Source organism: Rhinoderma darwinii, chromosome 3 (genome assembly GCF_050947455.1).
Source record: "Rhinoderma darwinii isolate aRhiDar2 chromosome 3, aRhiDar2.hap1, whole genome shotgun sequence".
Classification (NCBI taxonomy): Eukaryota; Metazoa; Chordata; class Amphibia; order Anura; family Rhinodermatidae; genus Rhinoderma; species Rhinoderma darwinii.
Genome location: NC_134689.1, coordinates 356,326,426 through 356,344,028, shown reverse-complemented (window position 1 = coordinate 356,344,028; position 17,603 = coordinate 356,326,426). Strand labels below are relative to the sequence as shown.

Below are 17,603 nucleotides of genomic sequence, written 5' to 3'. Positions count from 1 at the left end.
TGGGATCGCAAGTCACTGTCCATCGTGAGTTTTTGGCAACGGAGCAACGCTGCGCAAAAAACGCTGCCATGTCTGCACGGCCCCATTGACAAATATAGCTACGGGCAACGCACGTGAAAATCACGCGCGTTGCACGCGCGTATTTTACGTTCGTCTGAATAAAGCCTTACAGCTGAAACCCAGGACTAAGGCTTTATTCAGACGAACGTAAAATACGCGCGTGCAACGCGCGTGATTTTCACGTGCGTTGCCCGTAGCTATATTTGTCAATGGGGCCGTGCAGACATGGCAGCGTTTTTTGCGCAGCGTTGCTCCGTTGCCAAAAACTCACGACATGTCCGTTGATTCAGCGTTTTCAACGCATCACGCACCCATTGAAGTCAATGGGTGCGTGAAAACCACGCATGTCGCACGGAAGCACTTCCGTGCGAACTGCGTGTTTGCGCAACAGCTGTCGAAAGGATGTATGTAAACAGAAAAGCACCACGTGCTTTTCTGTTTCCGAACATCCAAACGGAGTGTCTTTGCGATTAGCGAACCCCGACAACCGAAGCTAACTTCACCGGGTTCGGCCAAACTCGCTTTGGCCGAACCCGGCAAAAAAATTTCCGGTCCGCGACGTCGGGAGACATTCACTGTGCATGGTGCTGAAAGAGTTAAACTGTTTCAGCACCATGGACAGTGACTTGCGATCCCAAAATACATGAACCTGTAAAAAAAAACGAAGTTCTAACTTACTGATTACTCCTGTCTCCTTTCTGCAGTCCGACCTCCCGGGATGACACTTCAGTTCAAGTGACAGCTCCAGCCAATCACAGGCCAAGCACAGGCTGCAGCCAATCACAGGCTTCAGCGGTCACTTGGACTGCCGCGTCATCCAGGGAGGTGGGGCCCGATGTCAAGAGAGGCGCGTCACCAAGGACGCGTCACCAAGGCAACGGCCGGGAAGTTCTCGGTAAGTAGGAACTTTATCTTTTTTTTTACAGGTTTTTCGCTGTTGTGTTCGGCATTCACTGTCGAGGGTGCTGAAAGATTTAGCTCTTTCAGCACCTTGGACAGTGACGGGCGTCGACAAGCCCCATCTCTATGATGCCGGCTGCGCGAAAATCACGCAGCCGCGCATCAGACACGGATGACACACGCAGCTGTCAAATGGTTTTTGCGCGCGCAAAACGCTGCGTTGTTTGCGCGCGCAAAAACGCAACGCTCGTGTGAATCCAGCCTAATGGCCAGGAACAGGGATCGCGATCGAGAAAATAAAAAGGTTATGTCTCTCGGAATGCGGTGACAAAACACAAATTTTATTTTTAACAATTAGTTTCTCCCTTGTAAACATAAAAAAAAACTATAAATATTTGGTATCGCCATAATTGTATTGACATGTAGAATAAAGCTAACATGCCATTTTTACCGTACGGTAAAAGCTGTAAAAACAAAACCCCTCAAAAGATTCCCAAAACATTATATGGTACAATAAAACTGTGATGTGAAAAACTACAACTCGTCCCGCTAAAAACAAGCTCTCATATGGCTTTATTGACGGAAAAATAAAAAAGTTATGGCTTTTGGAAGGTGGGGAGGAAAAAATGAAAACGAAAATCAAAAAAATTGCTGCGTCCTGAAAGGGTTAAATAATGTTGCTTTCCACCATCATACAGATGTGTCCACCCGTACCTTTGTTCGAATTTGGATAAGGACTACAATTTCTCATGAAAAAAATTAAATACAATGTTGCGACATGCTAGTAAAACCTTCGAAAGGCTGCAATTCACATTACAACCACTGGGTGGCCACACATAGATACATAAAACATAGACATCTCATGACAGAATATCGCAAAATCATGTTTTTTTCAAAGCTGGTCATCACGCGCCACATTTCTCAGGATATGTTGGGATAAGAGGAAAGGTAAGGAAGAACACAAGTTTTTTCTTATTCACGCAGAAGTTTTGCGTGGGGCACCACGTAAAGGAATATAATGTGTGCTGTATAATTACAGACTGGCACATCACTTGAATGCTGTGGCAATATTTGTAAATGACTCGTAATTTTCCCAGTTGTTCAATACAGATGAAGTCATTTAGTGGTAAAATCTTCTTGCCAGAACAGGCTGTGCTACCTGGACAAATTGACTGAACCCAGTATCAGTTTCTTCTGACCTTGAACTGATCGAATCAATCTAATGATCAGAGCTACTACAATATAGGATAAAATACACAGAAAATTTAGTTTAAATTTAGATATAAAAATATTTGGACATATTCATAAAAAAGTTCTATATTGGCCAATGTGTTGTAATAATAAACTAGATCATGAAAAATGGGATATAACCCTATGAGTACAATGTCGTATATTTTTAATACTTCATTATTTTCATCACATAAATCCAGCATGATGTTAACAGGAGAAGGTTAAGGTTCTTCAACCTGTTTTGTATTTTTTCATGCAATGAAATGAGATTGTGTCAAGGCCTGTAATATCCATATACAGCAGTGGCAATATATCTAAGCATCAGATAGTTCACATATGACCTGTATTAGATGCAAAGAGACTATGGTAGTATATTCGTTGTTTGTTAATGTTGTGAACAAGGTCCTATCTTTTTATGGGTCCAATTTAGCACGGTGATGGTGTCCAGACATTAAATGTCCCAAACATATCCTACTTAATTTTCTACAATACTTAAAGGGGTTGTCCAGTTGAGGAAACCCATTTTCATTATCATTAAAGTTAGGGAATTCTGCGTTAATATAGTGGGATCCTCTGTTCAGGATCTTCATCTCTTGGAGAAAGTGGGGAGTGGTTACATAGAGTGTTTCTCGCTCTGGAGGACCTGTCCTGTTTGAACTACATAGACAACCCATTGATTTGAATGGACATTGTGTAATGCTTAATTTCCCCTGTGGTGGCACTGCAGAGAAATTGAGCACTCAAGGTACTTTTACAGCTCGGCAATCGGCGCTCGTTTACTCCTTTAGTACGGGGACGAGCACAGGGAGATGTGCTGCCGATAACAATAACATTTTGAGCATTTAAAATGATACGTTCAGCAGATGAACGAGCTTTTGCTCGTTCATCTGCTAATCACTGCCGTGTTTACACAGGCAATGATGGAGAACGAGTGGCCGGTGAACGCTCGTTTTCCCGATAATTGGCCCATGTAAAAGGGCTTTTACTGCCAAGTTTCCCCACAGATTACAGCTGATCGCTGGGGGGGTCCCGGCCGGGGGACACTTTGTGATCAGCTTGTTGTCAAGGGACCCTTTTAACAAGTAGGGATTGTTCAAGCGGACAGGAAGCATGTCCCTAATCCCTAATTTATTCACCTTCTGTATATTCCACTATGTCATATTATTCTAAAGAGAGCATCTATCTAATCTTCGTCCCCTTCACCTCCCAAATCTTGTTAAAAATATATGCACAAAATTGATTGTATACATTGTATTTGATTATGGTAGTGATATAGTCATTTTACAGTATATCTTTATATGTTTGTATATTAATCTATTATTATTGACACTGTTTTTATCTATAATATCTCCTGTTTCTCCAATTCATTGCTTCACTAGGAGATGCACATCTTTCTGACACACAACTCGTGAACGGCTTTCATCTCCGATCATAGAACATTCAGCACTTTATGCTTCAAAATCTTTCTTGCTGGGAATAAGACTTTACACAAATCTGCTATACTACACCATAAAGAGCATTTTCCCCATTGTGATAAAAAAACACTCCTAATTGTCCTCTAGTGTGACGTATTTCGGCCACCTCTCAGTCACCAGGCACCAATGACAGCCATATGTGTATGTTTTTGGACTATAGCCAAGAATAGGAAACCCACACGGACCCACAAAAATAACACTCTGGAGAGAATAAAACCCATGAGTGAACAGCCAGGAACTCTCACCACCGCGCCACCCTGCTGCAGAATGGCAGGCATGGCTTCACCTAGGCGGGTTGTTACAGAAGCAGCAGTAATCCAATTGTGGAATATGCCTATTATGTGAAGAATGATGGCACTGAATGGACAGATCGTATCTTTCCAACTCTTCTTGTCTGGGTGTTGTTTTTACAAGCACATTGTTCTCTGGTAATAATTGGCAAATTTTGCTCTTGAGTTTTTTACTTGCATCTCAAAGGATGAATAAAAATCTATTAAAGTTTTGTTGAAAATCCTAACACAATAGAGTTATTTTTACAATGGAAACAGAATATAGCGTTAGTTGGACTATGCACTTGGGGAAATTACAAGGCCTTTCATTTTAGTCAGCACTTACATAATGTCTATATGTCACCCGGCTTCTATTCCAAACCTGCCTCATCTCATCTTGATATTTTTGGAACAGTGATGAGACTCTCTTAGTGCCCAAATTGCCCTCCTCCTCCTCTCGGTCTGTGAATTTTAGCTTGATAACTGTCATATCTATCTATCTATCTATCTATCTATCTATCTATCTATCTATCTATCTATCTATCTATCTATCTATCTATCTATCTATCTATCTATCTATCTATCTATCTATCTATCTATCTATCTATCTAATATCTATCTATCTAATATCTATCTTATATCTATCTATCTAATATCTATCTATCTATCTATCTATCTATCTATCTATCTATCTATCTATCTATCTATCTATCTATCTATCTATCTATCTATCTATCTATCTATCTCATATCTATCTATCTATCTATCTATCTATCTATCTATCTATCTATCTATCTATCTATCTATCTATCTATCTATCTATCTATCTATCTATCTATCTATCTATCTATCTATCTATCTATCTCATATCTATCTATCTATCTATCTATCTATCTATCTATCTATCTATCTATCTATCTATCTATCTATCTATCTATCTATCTATCTATCTATCTATCTCATATCTATCTATCTATCTATCTATCTATCTATCTATCTATCTATCTATCTATCTATCTATCTATCTATCTATCTATCTATCTATCTATCTATCTATCTATCTATCTCATATCTATCTATCTATCTATCTATCTATCTATCTATCTATCTATCTATCTATCTATCTATCTATCTATCTATCTATCTATCTATCTATCTATCTATCTATCTATCTATCTATCTATCTATCTATCTACAATTAATACATCACAATGCATTTACCATGTTTCTTATATCACAATACACAATGAAATGCTTTTAGCATAGGGCACTATTGTTTATATACTCTGGTCTTTTTCCAAGTCCACAATGACTGTTACTTCAGGTGTTGGAAATTATAACTTCCACACCACAAGTCCATAAAATGTGTTTTGCCCTAAAAATTCAGATTTGTATCTGGCCCATTAACTAAAAATGAATCCTAGTTAAAGTTCCCCGAGAAGGTGATCATAATGCAGATATTTTAGAGATAATATTTCACTGTATTATTGCCTGTCTTGAACCTATATGTACTCAACTTCTGTATAGCTCTCATACACACCAAGAAGCATTCAGCATAAGTGGGTCAGAGAGAATAACATCTCATTCGTACATCAAATCCTACGGGGCCATCACAGAAAACCCATGGGGAACCCGTTTTAACAATTCAGCACTAGGAATTCAATCTAATTTCCAGCCTTAAAACTGGATATATTCTCCTCTGCAACCTATTTCCTGCTATTTTATCTCTGAACCCTGGGAGACCGGAGATACAGAATCACTGGGAAATTATAGGCAGAGCCAAGGTTGTCTTCATTCATTTCATAATCTCAGGGGGAAATCTTAAGTCATATTTAGAATAGGAGAGAAATGAATACACTGTGTCCTCACCTTGTGTAATTGCGTCGGTGCTTGTGATTGTGTCACCTCTCAGAACTTATTCTTTCCTCTGGTGAAATTCCAACGTCCCAGTGGGAATTCTCCAAGCAGTCTGAGAAATAGTGGGGGAGCCCACAGAAAATTAGTAGTTTGTTACACTTGGAGAATTTGCCCTATTCTCATAGGGAACAGTTAATCCTTCGAAATTTTACTGTTTTGTTTAACCGCATCTTTTCCTGCGGTTCTAATGGCGCTTTTAGTGCAACCAGAAGAGTTAAATTTCCTTCTGTAAACTTATAGAGAAAATAATGCTGTAGGTATATTTACTATCCCAGGAATATTGACAAATATATCATATGCATGCAATAAACAACTTATTTTACATTGGGCAATATGTTTTCGGTGATCCATTACTTTTGTCTGCATGCTCCAACCCTTCCTATCCTGGGTCAAGTCTTAAAGGGATTCTCCAGTTTTATTAAATTGGATTACTTTAACTCAGCACACTATGGCCTCATAACTGCGACTCTATTACAGATCTGTTTTGTATGTATCGGTAATATGATGTCTATACGTAGCTTGCTCTAGCCCTCACTGTACCTCCAATTATACATGGGGCACACCGCAGTCTCACAGGATCCATGAGAAATAAATTGTGACATGTTCGAACATATTATATTATGAAGATACTACAAGCATTGCTTCTACTAAGGTGACACATAGCAACTCGCACATCTGTTATGCTATCTATCTATCTATCTATCTATCTATCTATCTATCTATCTATCTATCTATCTATCTATCTATCTATCTATCTATCTATCTATCTATCTATCTATCTATCTATCTATCTAACTGCATCCACTTGTTGCTCTTGCACTCCTCCCATTCTGCCCTGGGTGATTTTAATTAGTTCAATGCTGGATCCTACCATCCCCAGGTATATATGTAGGCTTAGTCCCAGTTCTGGGTGTATGTGCAGCGTAGGTTCCCACCTTACAGAGGTCGCCTTGTCGTGGCAGGTGGGCTTACACTTTTTGATCAAAATGTGCACTAAGAACCTCCCTATTTGTAAGTAGATTTAGCAGTAATGCATATTTATTTATATTTAGTGGCTTAGGTGGCATTAGTGTCGCAGGGTGCTGTCGCCATTTTTTGTCTGCTATCTATCTATCTATCTATCTATCTATCTATCTATCTATCTATCTATCTATCTATCTCATATCTATCTATCTATCTATCTATCTATCTATCTATCTATCTATCTATCTATCTATCTATCTATCTATCTATCTATCTATCTATCTATCTCATATCTATCTATCTATCTATCTATCTATCTATCTATCTATCTATCTATCTATCTATCTATCTATCTATCTATCTATCTATCTATCTATCTATCTATCTATCTCATATCTATCTATCTATCTATCTATCTATCTATCTATCTATCTATCTATCTATCTATCTATCTATCTATCTATCTATCTATCTATCTATCTATCTATCTATCTATCTATCTATCTATCTCATATCTATCTATCTATCTATCTATCTATCTATCTATCTATCTATCTATCTATCTATCTATCTATCTATCTATCTATCTATCTATCTCATATCTATCTATCTATCTATCTATCTATCTATCTATCTATCTATCTATCTATCTATCTATCTATCTATCTATCTATCTATCTATCTATCTATCTATCTATCATCTATCTACCTATCTCTTTCTATTGTCTGTCTTTGTTGTGTCATTGTCTGTATATTTATTAAGAAAGTAAGTATATAAAACTGTGGAATTACTAGCCTTTTACAATTATATGCTGGCCTCACATAAGCATAATACGGACCCATATTTGTGCAAATCCTGGCCCGACCGCAGGTCTAATGACTCGATCCAATATTATCATAGATCCCTATAATGTTATAATAGTTTGGGTCATTAGACCCGAGATTGGGCCGGGTTTGCATTATTTTTGTGCATGTATAAAACTCATGTGAAATTGTCGGTAAGCTAATTTGACCTGTTTATGACTGCCTGTTACTGCTACATATGTATCACTAAGCTAGTCTTCACAGAAAGGGTTAAAGGAAGAGAGCAAGCAATTGTGTGCGGAAGATTGGATGGTATCACGGGACAGTTGCGGCTCTTAAGCAGCATTAAGTGGGAGATAGATCTAAATGTAAAGGGACGTAATCTTATATATAAGGTCAGAGCATTCCCTGTGAGATGGGATATTATTATGGAACACATTTGTTATGGATTTAAGTCATTATCAATACTTAAAGGACATTTAAGTGAATGGTTTTACAGACTGATAATGACTGTGGCACTTTAGTGAATAAACCACAATGCCGTTATGTATTCCAGCCATGTAATGGGATTTCTGCTTCATTATCTGCTATTACCCACTTTCATGTTAACCTCTCATGCCAGTAACTATACCCTGCAGCATGGAGTAATACTGTGAATGAAGACAAGTTAATGTAGTATATCCAGGCTGCTGGTTCCTACAGTACTACTTATTAATTAGGAAACACATCATTGCTATTGAAGTTGGATGGAAGTCACTGGCACTGCCGGTTTTTTTCCATGGCAACTAGCTCAAAATGCCCATCCTTCTGCCAGTGACCTGTTGACATTTGGAGGCTAAGAAAGGATGCAACACTCTACTATGCCGTATCACCAGTCCTCACTGTGGCCAACAAATAAATGAATTGGCACTTGAAACAAACCACCTGCAGGGCTTTTCTGCAGTCCACAGCATTTTCCCATTGAGCGCACAAAGCCGTGTCTTTAACCCTTGTACTCACTGTGCAGTTTGTTACTGCTTTGGAGCCAAAGCTTTAGAGACATGGCAAGTACTGCTGGTATATTCCCCATTACAGAACATTTGATGTACTGAATACATGTTTGCTGATATATTATAAAAAGTCCTGTGCTTGGGAAATATCCTCAGTTTACAGAAACAGCCTCTGACCTAAAAAATGTGGTGAAACCAGCCCATTCCATTACAATTACCTTTGTATCAGTAGGCCTCAAACCTTAGGCTGACGTAACATAGACTATAATGAACACCACATTTTTATAGCCAGGCTCATATTAAAGCTTGTTTAGTGTCTTATAATAGCCAAACGGAAACAATGTTGCCAGCTAGGTGTAACATTGTGAATGCCATATACTCTCTCACTCATCTACTGTCTACATAGGATTGAATTTGGTGGATTATCAATTTTATTTTGTGAAAGAGAATATCAAGGAATGTTAAATAATTGAAGTTTTGGTAAAATACCATACATTTAATTTGTAACAAAACTACTTTTTCATTGTGTGTAGTCTTTGTAGAAGCCATGTCAACTATTCTGTGGCCAGACACTTAATAAAACAGCTCTCCCCCTCTCTCCCAGCAGAAAGTCCCAGCACATCCTCCAATTAGCAGCCCAATTACATCCAGCCAATCAGCTGCATGTGATCAAACTCTGTGTCCTTAAGTGCTAGTCAACACTAAAAAACGTAAAAAGTATTCACAGTTCACATACTAGTAGTTATTACATTATATAGTAACATTACTAATGATAGTAGCACTCTGAGTTTCATGGCAGAATAAAATGAAAATGGATTCCTGAGATCAATGGTGGTCAACCTACCACATAATGGGGGCCTCATATGGGACTTCTGGCTTCAACTGAGGGCCCCACATTACAGTCAATGTCCTCACAGGTAGCCACACATCACTTTACATTATCGACTATGGGTAAGCTTTCCAGCTAACTATAAAATGTGGATGATGTAACATGTGTGACCACCTTTCCCCTGGGGACCCATGATCTTGAGGTAGTAGGTCCTATTATTAAGACTCTTAATGATCAAACATTTACGACAGACCTATTGATATTCCTTATATGTGTACAGAGGGGAACCCACTTAACTAGTGATGATGATGACCTCAAATAAATAACAGGTCAGATCTTGAACAATAAAAAAATAACTTCTGGGGTCACAGACTTTAGGGTCTAGTGATGATATATTATAGTCCACAGACCGAAGCTCTGCTGTCCTGTAGAGAAGAGCATGTGTATGAAGCTCTGCTGTTCTGTATGAAGCTCTGTGCTGTACAGTACAAGGATAAAGCGGGGAACAGGGACCACAGAGTAAGTACTTATCTTTATAAAACTAAAATAATTTAAAATACCCCAAATTATGCAGTTGAATCTGTAGAGAGATAAAAACAAGAGAACTCATTCTCTATGCCGACATTATTTACAGTAGTGCGTACTGAATATTTATTAACATTGGATTGCATTATGACTAGAAATGGTAGAATTTATTTGCCAGGTTTAAGATCTGCAGAAAATCAAGCTGATGCACATTTTAGGGAATCAATTCAGATCTGAATTTGTTAACATTCTATAGTTTCTAAATATGACTCATGTAAAAGTGCATTACATGTCCATTCCAATGTTCTACATGCCCAAGAAAGTACCCACCATTCCTATCATAGCTCAGCGGAAACATTTCCACTATTCAGGATTTGGAGTTTATAAGTATACTGATATATGACTGCTAACCAGGGGTACATATACAATAAGGGCCAATCATTTGGCTTCTATGGGACCTAAGGAAGTCGGAGGTGCAAGCTCAGGTAGATCTGGTCCCCTTCTCCATGGGAGGTATAAACCTGAACAAGGCTCCTTCCCAACTAGCATTGCAATCAAGAGTATACACAGCATAGATGTCGCAGATGCGGCTTCTTTGCGGCCAATGAGAAAGGGGTCCCAGCACAGGTTGGCCATATCCTTCTTCCTAAAGGAGCTGTGTAAAAGAACACAGGGCTTCACCAATCGACAATCATACCAACATTAGTAAATAATTGAGCCTTCCCCCCTAAAAAGTATTCTACTGGCAGCAGCGGACCCCATTAAAGAATAGCTCAACATAGGGGACCCTGCTAAGTCCCTCCAACAATCCACTAATATTTGCGGGCCAATAAATTGATTCCCTCAGTCCCTTACATTAAATCTAAAGGTCAGTAAGGAGCTGTTTTTAAGGTGACAGCTCATCCCCTTGCCTACTCGGCCCTTGTGCACAGGTTGTACATATGGTATGTTTGCCTATGAAAAGATGAGAAGATAGCACCAAGCCGTCTTGTCTTAAGATGGTGGCATTTACTGTATTGAACCGTTATGAGGCTCCTTTTTTATTTTTGTAATTGGGCACCTTTTAAACAATAAATTTAGCAAACAAGTAACATGGACCAGTGGTCATGCTACCTCTCTCTTCTACAAGATATTTATAGGATAGCACAACTATCTTCTACCATCCTAGGATGGGATGTGGTCATGTGAACCAGTACAGAGTGGGTGGCATAATTATTGCTATGGGTCCCAAAGTGCATCCCTGATAGTCTTTCCGTAAACATAAAAAAGTATCTCACTCCTTTTATGCCTGATACCGCATCCGTTATGTTCCCCTTTTTCTCCCGACTGAAAAGTAATGCTATTTTATTTTCGCACCAAGACATACAATTTACATACAAATGTGAAGCAGCTGCTTTTTCACTAAACCTATAGTTACAGTAGATAAACCAGAATGTAGTGATATTGTCTTAATTTAGACGTAATTTATTTTATGATCATTGGGATCCAGGAATCTTGGCCAATTCCTACCAGAAGGCTCATTCAATATTAATATTCTTTCCCCAAAATGCTGCTATGAGGTCTTCGTCATTCAGGATCCATCTAATAATAGCGGTGTCGTCATCTGCACCTGGTGTTTGAACTGGTTTCTCAGCGGAAGCATTCAATGGTCCTGCATATAGTTTGGCTCCTACTGAACATTTGCACGGCATTAAAAAAAAGGATTACAGTAGTAAAATACTGAGGACAGAAAATCACTTCTGTAATTGTTGCCAAAGTTAACTAGTTTCCTGGGATACTCTGCAGTGGAGCCGGTGCATCTCCGCACATCACAAGTAGTGTCCATCATGTCAGGTGTATTCAATGCGTCTATAATAGGACTTTTTTTTGCATTTGAAGGCTCATTATTAATATATGCTAATTTTTTAAGGCGACATTACTTGGATAAATATAAAGATTTGTGTCTGGTATACATATAAAAAAAGAATATTTGCTTGGTGATCAATATTAAAGCAGCTATCACAATGCCACCCAGCTTTTTAAAGACCCTAAATCGCATTTAAAGGGGTTTTCTGGGATTGGAAAAAAGTACTGTGATTTGTTTCCAGAAACTTCACACCTCTTTTTCTGTGCCTGATAGTGGAATTGAGCTGCAATACCATACACAGCCTAAAGACAAGACCGGCGCTGTTTCTGGAAAAAAAAGCAGATATATTTTACTAATTCCAGACAACGGTTATAAACCTGCATTCTAAGGGCATGCCCAGACGTGGCGTATTTCTTCCGCAACTGTCCGCATCAATGCCGCACAGAATCTGCGTTGCAGATTCTGTTGCGGATCTGCCCAAGATGGGCATTAAATTGATGCGGACTAGCCGTTGCGTATTGAGGTGAAAGTACTTCCCTTCTCTCTATCAGTGCAGGATAGAGAGAAGGGACAGCACTTTCCCTAGTGAAAGTAAAAGAATGTCATACTTACCCGGCCGTTGTCTTGGTGACGCGTCCCTCTTTCGGCATCCAGCCCGACCCCCCTGGATGACGCGGCAGTCCATGTGACCGCTGCAGCCTGTGATTGGCTGCAGCCGTCACTTGGACTGAATCGTCATCCTGGGAAGCCGGACTGGAGGAAGAAGCAGGGAGTTCTCGGTAAGTATGAACTTCTATTTTTTTTACAGGTTGATGTATATTGTGATCGGAAGTCACTGTCCAGGGTGCAGATAAAGTTACTGCCGATCGTTTAACTCTTTCAGCACCCTGGACAGTGACTATTTACTGACGTCGCCTAGCAACGCTCCCGTAATTACGGGTGCACACACGTAGTCACCCGTAATTATGGGTGCACACATGTAGTCACCCGTAATTACGGGAGCCCCATTGACTTCCTCAGTCTGGCTGTAGACCTAGAAATACATAGGTCCAGCCAGAATGAAGAAATGTCATGTTAGTAAAACCAATACGCTCCGCAGCACACATAACATCTACATAACATCTGCAGACTTCATTGCGGAATTTAGAATCTCTATTGACGTCAATGGAGAACTTCCGCAATGAGTCCGCAACCAGTCCGCCACACGTCCGCAACAACCATTGTATGCTGCGGACACCAAATTCCGCTCCGCAGCCTATGCTCCGCAGCGGAATTGTCCGCAATGTGCAAACAAACCCTACTATAAAGCTGTGGAAGGCAATGGAGAAAAGGGTCCGCTGCGGAGTGTCCGCAGCGGAATTCCAGAGCAATTCCGCCACGTCTGGCCATGCCCTTATGCTTCCCCTCTCTTATTTTCTAACTTTGTAAGGGCTCATACACACTGCTGTATTATTGCAGTATTGTCATTGTGACTTTATATTCTCGGACCAGGAAGCTCAGATGAACAAAGCCATAGCGCCCAGCCCTCCCCTCCCCCCGTGAAGTGCATTGGAGCATGTTTTCTCAATGTTTCCAAGCCAAGTAGCCCTTAGTCAAATAAATTACATCAAAGTACCCCCAATGCTGCGATCATACTCTGTGCTGCACATTAAATGCAAAGCATAAGGACAGTGTAAGTACCCCCAGGAGAAATTGCATGTACACGTACTACAGCTTAAGGAACTAGGCATTAAAGCACAAGTGAAAACAAACAAATAAAAGAATCCTGAATTGAAATATTTGGATTCATATATTTTCTATAAATTGAATCACCATCAGTAAGCATTGCTGCGGCTAAAATCTATGGAGCCTCATTAAATCAACAAGAAACTCTAGAATTGTGGAAAACTGGTTAAATCCAATATCACATTGATTCTTTTCATCAAAATATTGTATACACATACTCTAAGAAGACTGCATATACAGCACTTAAAGTATCTTGATTTCCAAGGCAGTGTCCAAGTTCTCCGAACTCCAAGATCGGCCCATTTTTATGGAAGAGTGCATGAGCCAGCAAGAGGAAGAGAACTCTTTTAATTTCAGTATGGTGTTTTCTGGACTCTGCGTACCCTTCCTATCAGGGCAGAGAGTGACTACGGTTGGCTTTGTAGTCAGTAATATAAACTTTAGAAATTTTACATTCAAAGCTTTACTTTAATTTTATTTAATTGCCACTTATACCCGGAAAGAGACAAAAAGTAGACAGGACCTTCGGGATAAACTACACGTAAGTTATATGAATACCAGGAATCCAAAGTACCATTATAAGAAACCTGCGCTTCTACGGGCACAAACTGGGCACTACCCCAACAAGTAAAGCGTATTGACCACCTGATGGATTGACTGAAGACTCTTTTTGTTTTTATTAAGTCTTATCATGCCATCTCTCTACCCAGAGATGTCTACTCAGGTGGTGGCATTGGTGGAAGAGATAATCTACCAGAAGATTTATAATGTTCATAATTAGTTTATTCCCATGCTAAATTATCTTTGGTTGAAGTTCCAGGCTGTCCATAAGAAAATCTTTTTTGGTCATGTTTTTAAAGTGTTTTTATACTTCGTAATTTGAGTGCTCCAGTCACAATTCACCTTTTATTTTTTATTTTATTTTTTCAAAAATGAAAGCCATTTGATTCATTTTTGTAAGACCCATTGACTCTGCAAAAGCACAGGATCTGGAAATGTTGTCGCAGGGACACAGAAACTCTTTTATTGGCAGCCTGCAACTTTACATGGAACAAACTTCGGCCAAGTAGTGATCTAGAATAATAAAGGCTGCAAGGTCACCTGCTATGAAGTAGAACAAACTTGATATAAGTAGGTTATTGCAGTTATGTTAAACTAGATTAATCTATCTTCGTATACAGATAATTTTTTTTGGTATTTATCCTCTATACTTACAATCGTTTGAGAGAAAAAGGGCTAATGTGAAATATTTGATATAATATTAGTATAGCCTGCCCCCTTGTGGTGATGTCATCGTAAACTGCAGTTACCATGGTAACCTTTATTGTATACAGAGTAGGATATGAGAATATAAGTGAGAATATTTCTATATATGATTTTTTTTATGCTTGACAATAATTAATGAAAATGTGTAGTACTTATGCCTTGTATTCAGTCTCCGGTATTCCATTTCTAAAAAAAAAAGTAACTTAAAGAGGACCTATCCATCCATGTCTGTTTCAGTAAATACTTCCATTCTTTTATAAAATAACAATTCTGTAGCATCTTTTTAAAAAAATAAAATATCTGCATCGTGCGGTTCCTCTCTTATTCTAATTCAAAATATATGAATAAATAAGCAACTGAGTGTTAGCGGGAAAAAGAAGGGACATGCCCTGTCTTTGGGCGTTTACGCCTCTGACCTCCCATTGACATCAATGGGAGGCAGAGAAAGCGTATTCCAAACTGAATTTTGAGGCAGATTTTCCACCTGCAAAAGTCTCTGTGTGAACCCAACCTTACAATGCTCCTGTCAATGGGGTGACAAGGCATAACATCCAGTTTTTAATTCATTCATGCATTTCCAGGAGGAATAACAGAGGAACAGCACAATGCAGAGTTCTAAGAAAAAATCCTTTATAGTTATTTTATGGGGACTACAAGTATTTACTAATACAGACATCTCAGGAGAGCTGACAGGTCCTCTTTAAAGCAGATCTCTATTTATTTCTACATAACTTCATGCCAGATGTCCCTCGGGATCATGCATTGAATTCAGCGTAAAACGTAAAAAGTGTGGGGAGATCAAGAAATGCCATTGTGACTGAATTATAGCTCCATGGCTGCTGTAATGTAGGCACTTTCTGGACCCAGCTATAACAATAGGAGGTCAGGAGCATAATTGGCAGCACATAATGAAAGAAAAGATCTTGACACGACTCCGTTTTCTGGATTCATTCTAGACAGTTAAATAAAGTACAGATGTGCCCACTCTTACCTTTGCTTGAATTTGGACTCTAATTTCTCATTAAATAAATTCAATACAATATTGCGACATGATGGCAAAATATGCCACATCACAACCACTGGATGGCCATACATAAACACATATCGAATAGACATCTCGCGACAGAGTATCGCAAAATCATGTTTTATTTTCAAAGCTAGTCATCTCATGCAACACATATCAGGATATGTTGAGATGAGAGAAAAGGTAAGGAAGGACACATCTGTCATATCTATTCAATTATTCTAGACATTGATTACAGATAGTTACGTTATATAAAGGTATTTCTATTCCTTTATTCTAGACATTGATTCCAGATACTTACAGTATATAAAGTTATATCTATTCCTTTATTCTAGACATTGATTCTCAATACCTTGTTTAGTAAGTATGATTTGTTTTCAATATGCTTCTAATTTTGAAGTAACTAGAGGATCATTTCAATGGTTCCTGGCTGTTATTATATAATTTATTTGTTTAATTTGTAGAATTCAGTGTTGAAATTGGATTCCCAATCTTGTCATGTTTCACCTTCTTCATATAAGATGTTTTCTAACCCCACAATATCTTTAATGAATTGTGAGACTGCACTTTACAAAGGAAAGTCATGACTAAAAGTCAATAGGAAGTAAGTAAACCAAGTTATTACAGATCTAAAGTGTAGTGCAACCCCTTGGCGACAGCCGCTGTACATAAATGTATGGCGGATGTCGGCGGCATAATTATGGAGCGGGCTCAGCAGCTGAGGCCGCTCCATACGCAAGCGGATATCAGTTGTATACTATAGATAACTCCAATTCCAATTCTGGCCATTTAACCACTTAGATACCGCCGTTAACAGGGACCGTGGCATCAAAGCGGTTAGATTGCGGGGTGCTGATAGGTTAACATGGCAGCCTGGAGCCTAATGAAGGCCCCCTGGTCTGCTATCTTGGAACTCCTATTAGGTCTTGCCAAAGGCAGGGCTTAAAAGGATGACATTAAAAAGACAATACACTGCAATACATAAGTACTGCAGTGTATTGCACGTGATCAAACAGTCACATTTTTAAGTTTCTTTGTGGAACTAAAAAGAAAACGTAAAAAGAAGTTTAATAAAGTTTTAAAAATATGTATATAAAAAAAAAAGGTCTAAAAAAAAGCCACCTCTTTATATGACAATAAAAAAAAAAACATAATTGGTATCGCAGTGTCCATAACAATCCTAACTATTCAAATATAATGTTATTTATTCCGCTTGTTAAACTCTGGTTTTTGGTCAGATTGGTCCCCCAAAAAATGAAATAAAAAGTAAAAAAAAGTCCTATCTCTCCAACAAACGCTTCAAGCCCAAAAAATAAGCCCTCACATAGTTCCTACGATGGGAAAATAAAAAAGTTATGGTTTTTAAAACCGATAATAAAGTGTTTTTACTTTGTAGAAGTAGTAAAACATATAAATAAGCAATACCAATTTGGTATCTCCGTAATCGTACTGAAAATCGTAGATTGAAAAATAAAAAAGTTAAGGCTCTTGAAAAGCGGAGAAGCAAAAACGAAAATGAAAAAACTAAAACCGTCTGCTGCATCGAGGTTTTAAAGGGGTTATGCGGGGACCAACATTTTTTTTAGCAGTGTATTCACTGCAGTATGTGAGTATACTCGCTGATATACATTCCGGTCCCCCGTTGCGCTGATTCTGAGATTTTCATAGATTTTTATAGCTCTGCCGAAGGACCGGAAGTCTAGTTGCACAACCTTCTTTGATGACGATATGACTCTTCGTCACGTGACTGACCATGCTGTACCCCATGTACTACAGCTAGC

General features: G+C 38.8%; 1 protein-coding gene across 2 annotated transcripts in view; it reads right to left on the bottom strand.

The window, feature by feature from the left end:
• Positions 1 to 17,603, bottom strand: part of LRRTM4 (leucine rich repeat transmembrane neuronal 4) — a 646,186-nt gene that overhangs the window by 618,769 nt on the left and 9,814 nt on the right. The window lies entirely within an intron of this gene.